We start from the raw sequence: 9136 nt of genomic DNA on the forward strand, positions 1-9136 counted from the left end.
AACTACATGTGTATATGTATATATATAAATATTCCTAATTATGCTTATTGAGTAGGCAGCTCACTCATTGTCATGTTGAAATTTTCAGGCTAGGTTCAGAAGTTCTCCTATTTACTAGATTTTCAGGTTTACCCTGCATTCAGACTGGCCAACACAACCGTCTCATTCCCATTAACAAATTTATAGACATGTATTAGGATTTATTATATTATTGGATTTGATTATTTGATTAATTTTAAGTGAACATTATTGACGGGTTAAATTGTTTGGTTGGTTATTTAATTCTTGGGTTATGAGATTTTGGTAGACGGTAATAAATGAGGAGCATTTATGTAGTTATGTTGGTGTTTGTGCTTAATTATGAGAATTGCTTGGTCTCTATGTGTTTTCAATGTGATCCGGGATGGGGGTTACATTTAATGGTATCAGAGCGTCAGTTTTACGATTCCTAGGGGGTTTCAGATATGTTGTGACAATCTTAGGATTCATAACATGACAATAACATTCATGCATGAAAATTTCGATTAGAGTCCACATCGAGGAATCATATCATTTAATGGGAATGATAGTGCTGGCCAAACATCTAGTAAACATCTAGTATAGAGTCAGTAAGATGTTACGCTATTAGAATAGCGTAGCGGAAGCCTATATGTCATAATCTTTCTTACTTTTTAAAGTAATATTTAAATAAATTTCGAGATCGAAATTTCTTTTAAGGAGGGTAGAACTGTAACATCCGTAATTTTATAAAGAGTATTTCGTAATTTTATTATACTATATAAACAAATTATAAATAACATGTTAGTAATAAATTAGTTGAGCATGGCTATATTAAATAATATTTTATTTACTTTTTATATTATTATTATTATTATAATAGTATTAGTTTTAGTTTTAGGATTATTTTTGGGGGAAGGGTTAGCACTACTTTTCTTTTTTTTTTTACGGCAGCTGCGTTTTTCCTGCCCTGCACATATTGGATTTCTTATTTTCTTCCATTCGTTTTTAATTCATAACTCCTTATTCCGACCACTTTTTCAAACGAAAATTATACTATTGAATTCCTTGTTTTGTGAGGAAGATTTTAAGACCACTATTAATATTTTTCCGAGTAAAAAGTATGCTAACCGGAGCGGGTATTTTTCACCGGCAAAGTGTTAGATCTTGTCCTTTTAGACGGTTTTAATAGTGAAAGGAGTGTAATTTTGGACTTCCCTGATCGTTGGCTATCTCGTGATAGTCTCGGTTCGCGATTCCGACATCTCCGGCGAACCTCCGACGGCCGACCACCACGTTCCGGTGAAACTCCGGGAAGCCAGTAACGGGTCAATTAAAACCCGAATAATTTGATTAGCTTTTTGGAATGAGAGGTAAACTTAATTGCTTATGTTTATATATATTTATGTGATTGTCTATTGATATATTGTCATAGAATAATAAAATAAATATTGAGTATATGGTTATCATTTGATTTGTGTTTATTTATACATATATTTATTTGAGGAGTGAAGTTTTAAATGTTCTCTGTATGGTTGAATTTATTAATATAAGGTTTTGTTTCTCTTAAAATCGGGTTGCTCATGTATTTACCTATCGAAATAATTAGTTATGAAATTATACCATGGTAGAAGGGAGAATGTATATGAGTTCAGAAAATTATGAATTATGAAATTGTGTTGGATTATGTTCGAGTTAGAACAAAACATAAATAGCTAGCTTAAGTGAATAGGTACAATGGTCTGGAGGTTTGTTGATATTGTGATCGCAGACACCTGTCTTGAAAGAGGAGACGATATGGTGTTATTAAATTTTGGATTGGACTCGGTACTGTGTCTTGGAAGATTAGACGATAGCAGTACCGTTATAAAAATACTTATATTATGAAGATAGGGTGTTATTAAATTTTGGATTAGACTCGGTACTATGTCTTGGAAGATTAGACGATAGTAGTATGGTTATAAAAATACTTATATTATGAAGATAGGGTGTTATTAAATTTTGGATTGGACTCGGTACTGTGTCTTGGAAGATTAGACGATAGCAGTACCGTTAAAAAAAATACTTATATTATGAAGTCTCAAGGTTGTGTGTCTTGCAAGAGTAGACGATAACGCATACCTATTTTGATGTTAAACACCATAAGACCATTAGACATATTTCACTTAAGTTTAGACTAGGGTCCTTAAAATAAATATAATAACTTTAGGGTATTATGTGTAATAAAGAGTCCGGTTTGGGATGTCATCTATTTAATGATTTCATGATATATAATATATACGAACTACATGTGTATATGTATATATATAAATATTCCTAATTATGCTTATTGAGTAGGCAGCTCACTCATTGCCATGTTGAAATTTTCAGGCTAGGTTCAGAAGTTCTCCTATTTACTAGATTTTCAGGTTTACCCTGCATTCAGACTGGCCAACACAACCGTCTCATTCCCATTAACAAATTTATAGACATGTATTAGGATTTATTATATGATTGGATTTGATTATTTGATTAATTTTAAGTGAACATTATTGACGGGTTAAATTGTTTGGTTGGTTATTTAATTCTTGGGTTATGAGATTTTGGTAGACGGTAATAAATGAGGAGCATTTATGTAGTTATGTTGGTGTTTGTGCTTAATTATGAGAATTGCTTGGTCTCTATGTGTTTTCAATGTGATCCGGGATGGGGGTTACATTTAATGGTATCAGAGCGTCAGTTTTACGATTCCTAGGGGGTTTCAGATATGTTGTGACAATCTTAGGATTCATAACATGACAATAACATTCATGCATGAAAATTTCGATTAGAGTCCACATCGAGGAATCATATCATTTAATGGGAATGATAGTGCTGGCCAAACATCTAGTAAACATCTAGTATAGAGTCAGTAAGATGTTACGCTATTAGAATAGCGTAGCGGAAGCCTATATGTCATAATCTTTCTTACTTTTTAAAGTAATATTTAAATAAATTTCGAGGTCGAAATTTCTTTTAAGGAGGGTAGAACTGTAACATCCGTAATTTTATAAAGAGTATTTCGTAATTTTATTATACTATATAAATAAATTATAAATAACATGTTAGTAATAAATTAGTTGAGCATGGCTATATTAAATAATATTTTATTTACTTTTTATATTATTATTATTATTATTATAATAGTATTAGTTTTAGTTTTAGGATTATTTTTGGGGGAAGGGTTAGCACTACTTTTCTTTTTTTTTGACGGCAGCTGCGTTTTTCCTTCCCTGCACATATTGGATTTCTTATTTTCTTCCATTCGTTTTTAATTCATAACTCCTTATTCCGACCACTTTTTCAAACGAAAATTATACTATTGAATTCCTTGTTTTGTGAGGAAGATTTTAAGACCACTATTAATATTTTTCCGAGTAAAAAGTATGCTAACCGGAGCGGGTATTTTTCACCGGCAAAGTGTTAGATCTTGTCCTTTTAGACGGTTTTAATAGTGAAAGGAGTGTAATTTTGGACTTCCCTGATCGTTGGCTATCTCGTGATAGTCTCGGTTCGCGATTCCGACATCTCCGGCGAACCTCCGACGGCCGACCACCACGTTCCGGTGAAACTCCGGGAAGCCAGTAACGGGTCAATTAAAACCCGAATAATTTGATTAGCTTTTTGGAATGAGAGGTAAACTTAATTGCTTATGTTTATATATATTTATCTATTTATGTGATTGTCTATTGATATATTGTCATAGAATAATAAAATAAATATTGAGTATATGGTTATCATTTGATTTGTGTTTATTTATACATATATTTACTTGAGGAGTGAAGTTTTACATGTTCTCTGTATAGTTGAATTTATTAATATAAGGTTTTGTTTCTCTTAAAATCGGGTTGCTCATGTATTTACCTATCGAAATAATTAGTTATGAAATTATACCATGGTAGAAGGGAGAATGTATATGAGTTCAGAAAATTATGAATTATGAAATTGTGGTGGATTATGTTCGAGTTAGAACAAAACATAAATAGCTAGCTTAAGTGAATAGGTACAATGGTCTGGAGGTTTGTTGATATTGTGATCGCAGACACCTGTCTTGAAAGAGGAGACGATATGGTGTTATTAAATTTTGGATTGGACTCGGTACTGTGTCTTGGAAGATTAGACGATAGCAGTACCGTTATAAAAATACTTATATTATGAAGATAGGGTGTTATTAAATTTTGGATTGGACTCGGTACTGTGTCTTGGAAGATTAGACGATAGCAGTACCATTAAAAAAAATACTTATATTATGAAGTCTCAAGGTTGTGTGTCTTGCAAGAGTAGACGATAACGCATACCTATTTTGATGTTAAACATCATAAGACCATTAGACATATTTCACTTAAGTTTAGACTAGGGTCCTTAAAATAAATATAATAACTTTAGGGTATTATGTGTAATAAAAAGTCCGGTTTGGGATGTCATCTATTTAATGATTTCATGATATATAATATATACGAACTACATGTGTATATGTATATATATAAATATTCCTAATTATGCTTATTGAGTAGGCAGCTCACTCATTGTCATGTTGAAATTTTCAGGCTAGGTTCAGAAGTTCTCCTATTTACTAGATTTTCAGGTTTACCCTGCATTCAGACTGGCCAACACGACCGTCTCATTCCCATTAGCAATTTTATAGACATGTATTAGGATTTATTATATTATTGGATTTGATTATTTGATTAATTTTAAGTGAACATTATTGACGGGTTAAATTGTTTGGTTGGTTATTTAATTCTTGGGTTATGAGATTTTGGTAGACGGTAATAAATGAGGAGCATTTATGTAGTTATGTTGGTGTTTGTGCTTAATTATGAGAATTGCTTGGTCTCTATGTGTTTTCAATGTGATCCGGGATGGAGGTTACATTATTTATGTAGAATGAACTAAAAATCTCTTGGAGACACACTCTTGTTGCTAAATTTAGTATTTATTATTATTATTATTATTATTATTATTATTATTATTATTATTATTATTATTATATCATATTACCTTATACTAATTACAAATTATAATTAAAAGTTAAAATCAGAATTTTGTTCAATAAATAAGGTTGCATTCTCTCAAGAAATTATTATGAAGAAGATCAAAATCATTTATGAGAGTTTATATGCTATTTATTGTTTTTTTAGTGTTTGATTATGAAAAAAAAATTGTTTTTTCAAAAAATCTACTTTATTTATATAAAATATAAATAATAATTTCTAATAAAATACTTAAAACTCTCATTTTTCATATAAAAATTAAACAAAAGGAAAAAAATTGGAATAAACAAATCCACCTCAATATCCAAAAGATATAAAACTAAATATAAAATGGAAGTATCACACTATGCCTAAATTTAACGGTGAATGAGTACATGCTTATTAAGGTGCATGTGATCAAGACTGATTGCACATGATAATGCTTATAAAAATATAAATTAAACTATCACATAGATATGAATTATTATTTTTTAATATATGAATTAAACTTTTATTTTTTTTGAGGAAAATATATAAATTAAACTTTCACATTACTGAAATGGTCATTTTTTGGAACCTGCAAATTATAAATCAAACTACTCACATTGGTCATGATAAAAAAAAATTTAATATAAAGTAACGTATCACACATTACACATGAATTTATTTATTTATTTTTGCATTTGCACATTAATTCTCCCATGTTTCCCACCCTCTATTCAAAAAATTGCAAATGAGTTTCAATGATACGGATAATAACGAATGTGTTAATTTTGATTTTAAATTAACAAATAGATTTTTAAGTTAAATTTGAGGGAGTCGAAACCCCGGATATTCACGAGCTAAATCCGTATGAATGGTAAAATCCTTATTGTTAAAAGGGATGAACCTTAAAAACACTCTCAAAGAGAAATTGATAAGTGATTGATAAAAGGTTGAGGCTTACAAAGGAAGAGATGAATTTATATCAACTCAAAACCTAAAGATGGAATTTACAATAAAGGGTAAATACATAGAAATAAATAGATAAAACTTAAAGGGATAAAATGAGGTAGATGTAAAGGGTGGCAACCTTATAAAAGGGTAGTGGCATGAATTGGAAATAAGTAGCGAAAAACTTGTAATTAGGTGAAAGTTGGTGGAAGGCAAGGCTTGCTGATTAAGTAAGTCCACATTCCCCGACTCATCATCATAATGGAATCTATCTTCATCATCTTCATAAGTAGCCCCGTGTTGATTTCACTTAATGTTCCGAAGGTCATCCTCATCATGAAAGACCCCATCTTCGTCATCTTCGTAGATGACCTTATGTTGGTTCATTATGGTAAATTCCACCATAGTCATATTCATCTGCATCATGATGAAATTCGCCATCATCACATAGTTCATGATGAAACTTCGGTTCTCTAATCATCGAGTTTCTCGTCAGTGGCTTCCATTATCGAAAGAAGTTTCAGGTTAGAAAACAACCGACTTTGCTACCAACTGATACACAATTCGCAAGAGGCATAGACTGAGGATATGGACATGTGGAGATCGAATGAAGGACGCGAAAAAGCCAACATTCAATGTCACAACTATTCCAAATATGGTCAGTACACAGTCAAATGTTGCGGTCCTCCTAAAGAGGTGGAGGAGAAAGCTAACAACATCCAAGATGAGGAAGTAGCTGACATAATATCACTTGCCTATGAATGAGAACAAAGTCGTGAGAACAACATATGATATCTTGACAATGCAACAAGTAACCATATGCATGGAGACAAAATGTTTGTGGACATGGATGGATGTGTTATCGGTAACATTATATTTGGAGATTTCTATAAGATTCCCATCACAGGTAAAGGAACAATTCTCATTCGGTTAAAAAAAATGACATTCACCATTTTATTGATAATGTTTATTATGTTCCTAACATAAAAAATAATATTTTGAGTTTGGGATAATTACTGGAGAAAAATTATGAATTTCACATGGTGGACTGAAAACTGCTCCTATTGGATGAGAAAAAGGTGTTGATCGCTAGAATGCCCATATCAAAGAACAAAATGTTTATGATCAACATCCAAATAGGCGTGGAAAAATCTTTAAAAACTTCTGTGAAGAGTTCACATTGACTTTGACATCCAAGGTACGGGCATCTCAACTTTAGAGGGCAGAAAATGTTGGGCCAAAAGGAGATGGTGAGTGGCTTGCCTCACATGGATCAACCGTATCAATTATGTGAAGGAGGTTTTGTTGGAAAACAATTCATAACTAGTTTTCCAAAGGAACCGATGTCAAGAGCATAGGCGCCACTTGAACTCGTTTTTATAGACGTGTGTCGACCAATTACTCAAAAGTCTTTGGGTGAAAATAAATATTTTCCATTTTCTATTGATGATTATAATAGAAAAACATGAGTCTATTTTTGCAAGAAAAAGTTTGAAGTTTTTGGAGTGTTCGAAAAATTCAAAGCGCTTGAAAAAAAAGTGGTCATTTCATTAAGGCGTTACGATAAACATGTTCAAGCAACTTTATGAAGAACATGGAATTCGTCATTTTCTTTCAGTCCCGAAATCGCCTCAATAAAATAGTGTTGTCGAAAGGAAGAATTGAACAATGCTCAACATGGTGAGAAGCATACTGACAGGGGCGGAGCTAGGGGGGTAGGGTAGGGTCTCCCGACCCTCCGGAACACCCTTGATGAATAGTGGTTCAGTCCCGAGCAACCCCTCCCCCCCAAATAATTAAAATTAGTACTTATAATCTAGAATGTGATTATATGACATAAAACCAAGTTTGCATAGTTGGTTGTAGTGATAATTAAAGGAATCTCTACACCCAATTGGTCCTATGTTCGAATCTCTCTCTCTTTACTTTTTTATCTCATTTTAATTTTTTCCCTTAAACCTCATTCTCTTTTATTATTTTTAATTGTATTTTTTTAGTTACAAAATTCATGATCGAGAAGACAATTTGATGAATAATTTATCCAATTGACCAAACTTGTCAACGTTAGAGATAAAATTGCTCTTGGCTGCCAACGTTAAGGGTAAATTGCACCATTTTAGACGTTAGGGGTAAAATTGATCTTAGGTGTAAACATTAGAGTATTTTTGCACCTTATTCTTACTTTATATTGAATCTCACTTGTTTTGTACTTTAATGTTTCCAATTATTATCAAATTTACCCTTATATTATCAAAAATTTAAAATTTTTGATTTGACTACTATGAATCAAAGCCTTAAATCGTTATTAAGAAAAAAAAATCTTCATGCAATGGAGCCCTTCCGGACTTTGAATTCTGGCTCCGCCAGTATGCAAAATTGCCAATGGAGTTAAGGGCCAAATTAATAGATGGCAAAAAGCATCCTGAGGCCCCTGATCTTTCATTGTTTGGTGCATTAAGCCCTCGATCTTTTATTTAGACACATTGAGCCCCTGATCTTTCACCATTTGGTGCATTAAGCCATCGATCTTTCATTTAGACACATTGAGCCATTGATCTTTCATATATAGGTGTATTATGTCCTTCTATAAATCAATTAATATATAGGTTTATTAAGGGCATGTTTGGTGTGACAACAAATGATGTTCTAAAAATAACAAATTCTAAAATAAAAAATATATTATACAAATTAATAAAAATAATTTAAATAAAAAATAAAAAATTTATTGAACACAATAAAACCTTCTTTTTCGATAATTATGTTCTAAAAATAAAAATAATGTTAAAATTGAAGCACATTTTGTGGAAATAAGAAGGGTAATTTTATCAAGGGTAAATAATTTATTAGTCCCCTAGTTTTTATCTAACGCACTGTTTAGTCCCCTTATTTTGAAAAACACATTTTAAGATCCCTATCTTTTACCCATATTAACCCTGTGATCCTTTTATCTATTTTTTTTTATTTTTAACATAACATATCTTAACTTTTAGGACAACCATAGTACAATACAAGTTGACCATGTTACTCTTTTATTTTATATATGTCTATTTATGCTAAAATATAACGGTTATAAGTCTAAAAAAATTAGACAAAATGACCAAATGGTTAATATTGGCAAAAGATAGAGACCTTAAAATGTGTTTTTCAAAATAGGAGGACTAAACAGTGTGTTAGGTAAAAACCAGGGGACTAATAAATTATTTACTCTTTTATTC

Source organism: Euphorbia lathyris, chromosome 5, assembly GCF_963576675.1.
Source record: "Euphorbia lathyris chromosome 5, ddEupLath1.1, whole genome shotgun sequence".
Classification (NCBI taxonomy): domain Eukaryota; kingdom Viridiplantae; phylum Streptophyta; class Magnoliopsida; order Malpighiales; family Euphorbiaceae; genus Euphorbia; species Euphorbia lathyris.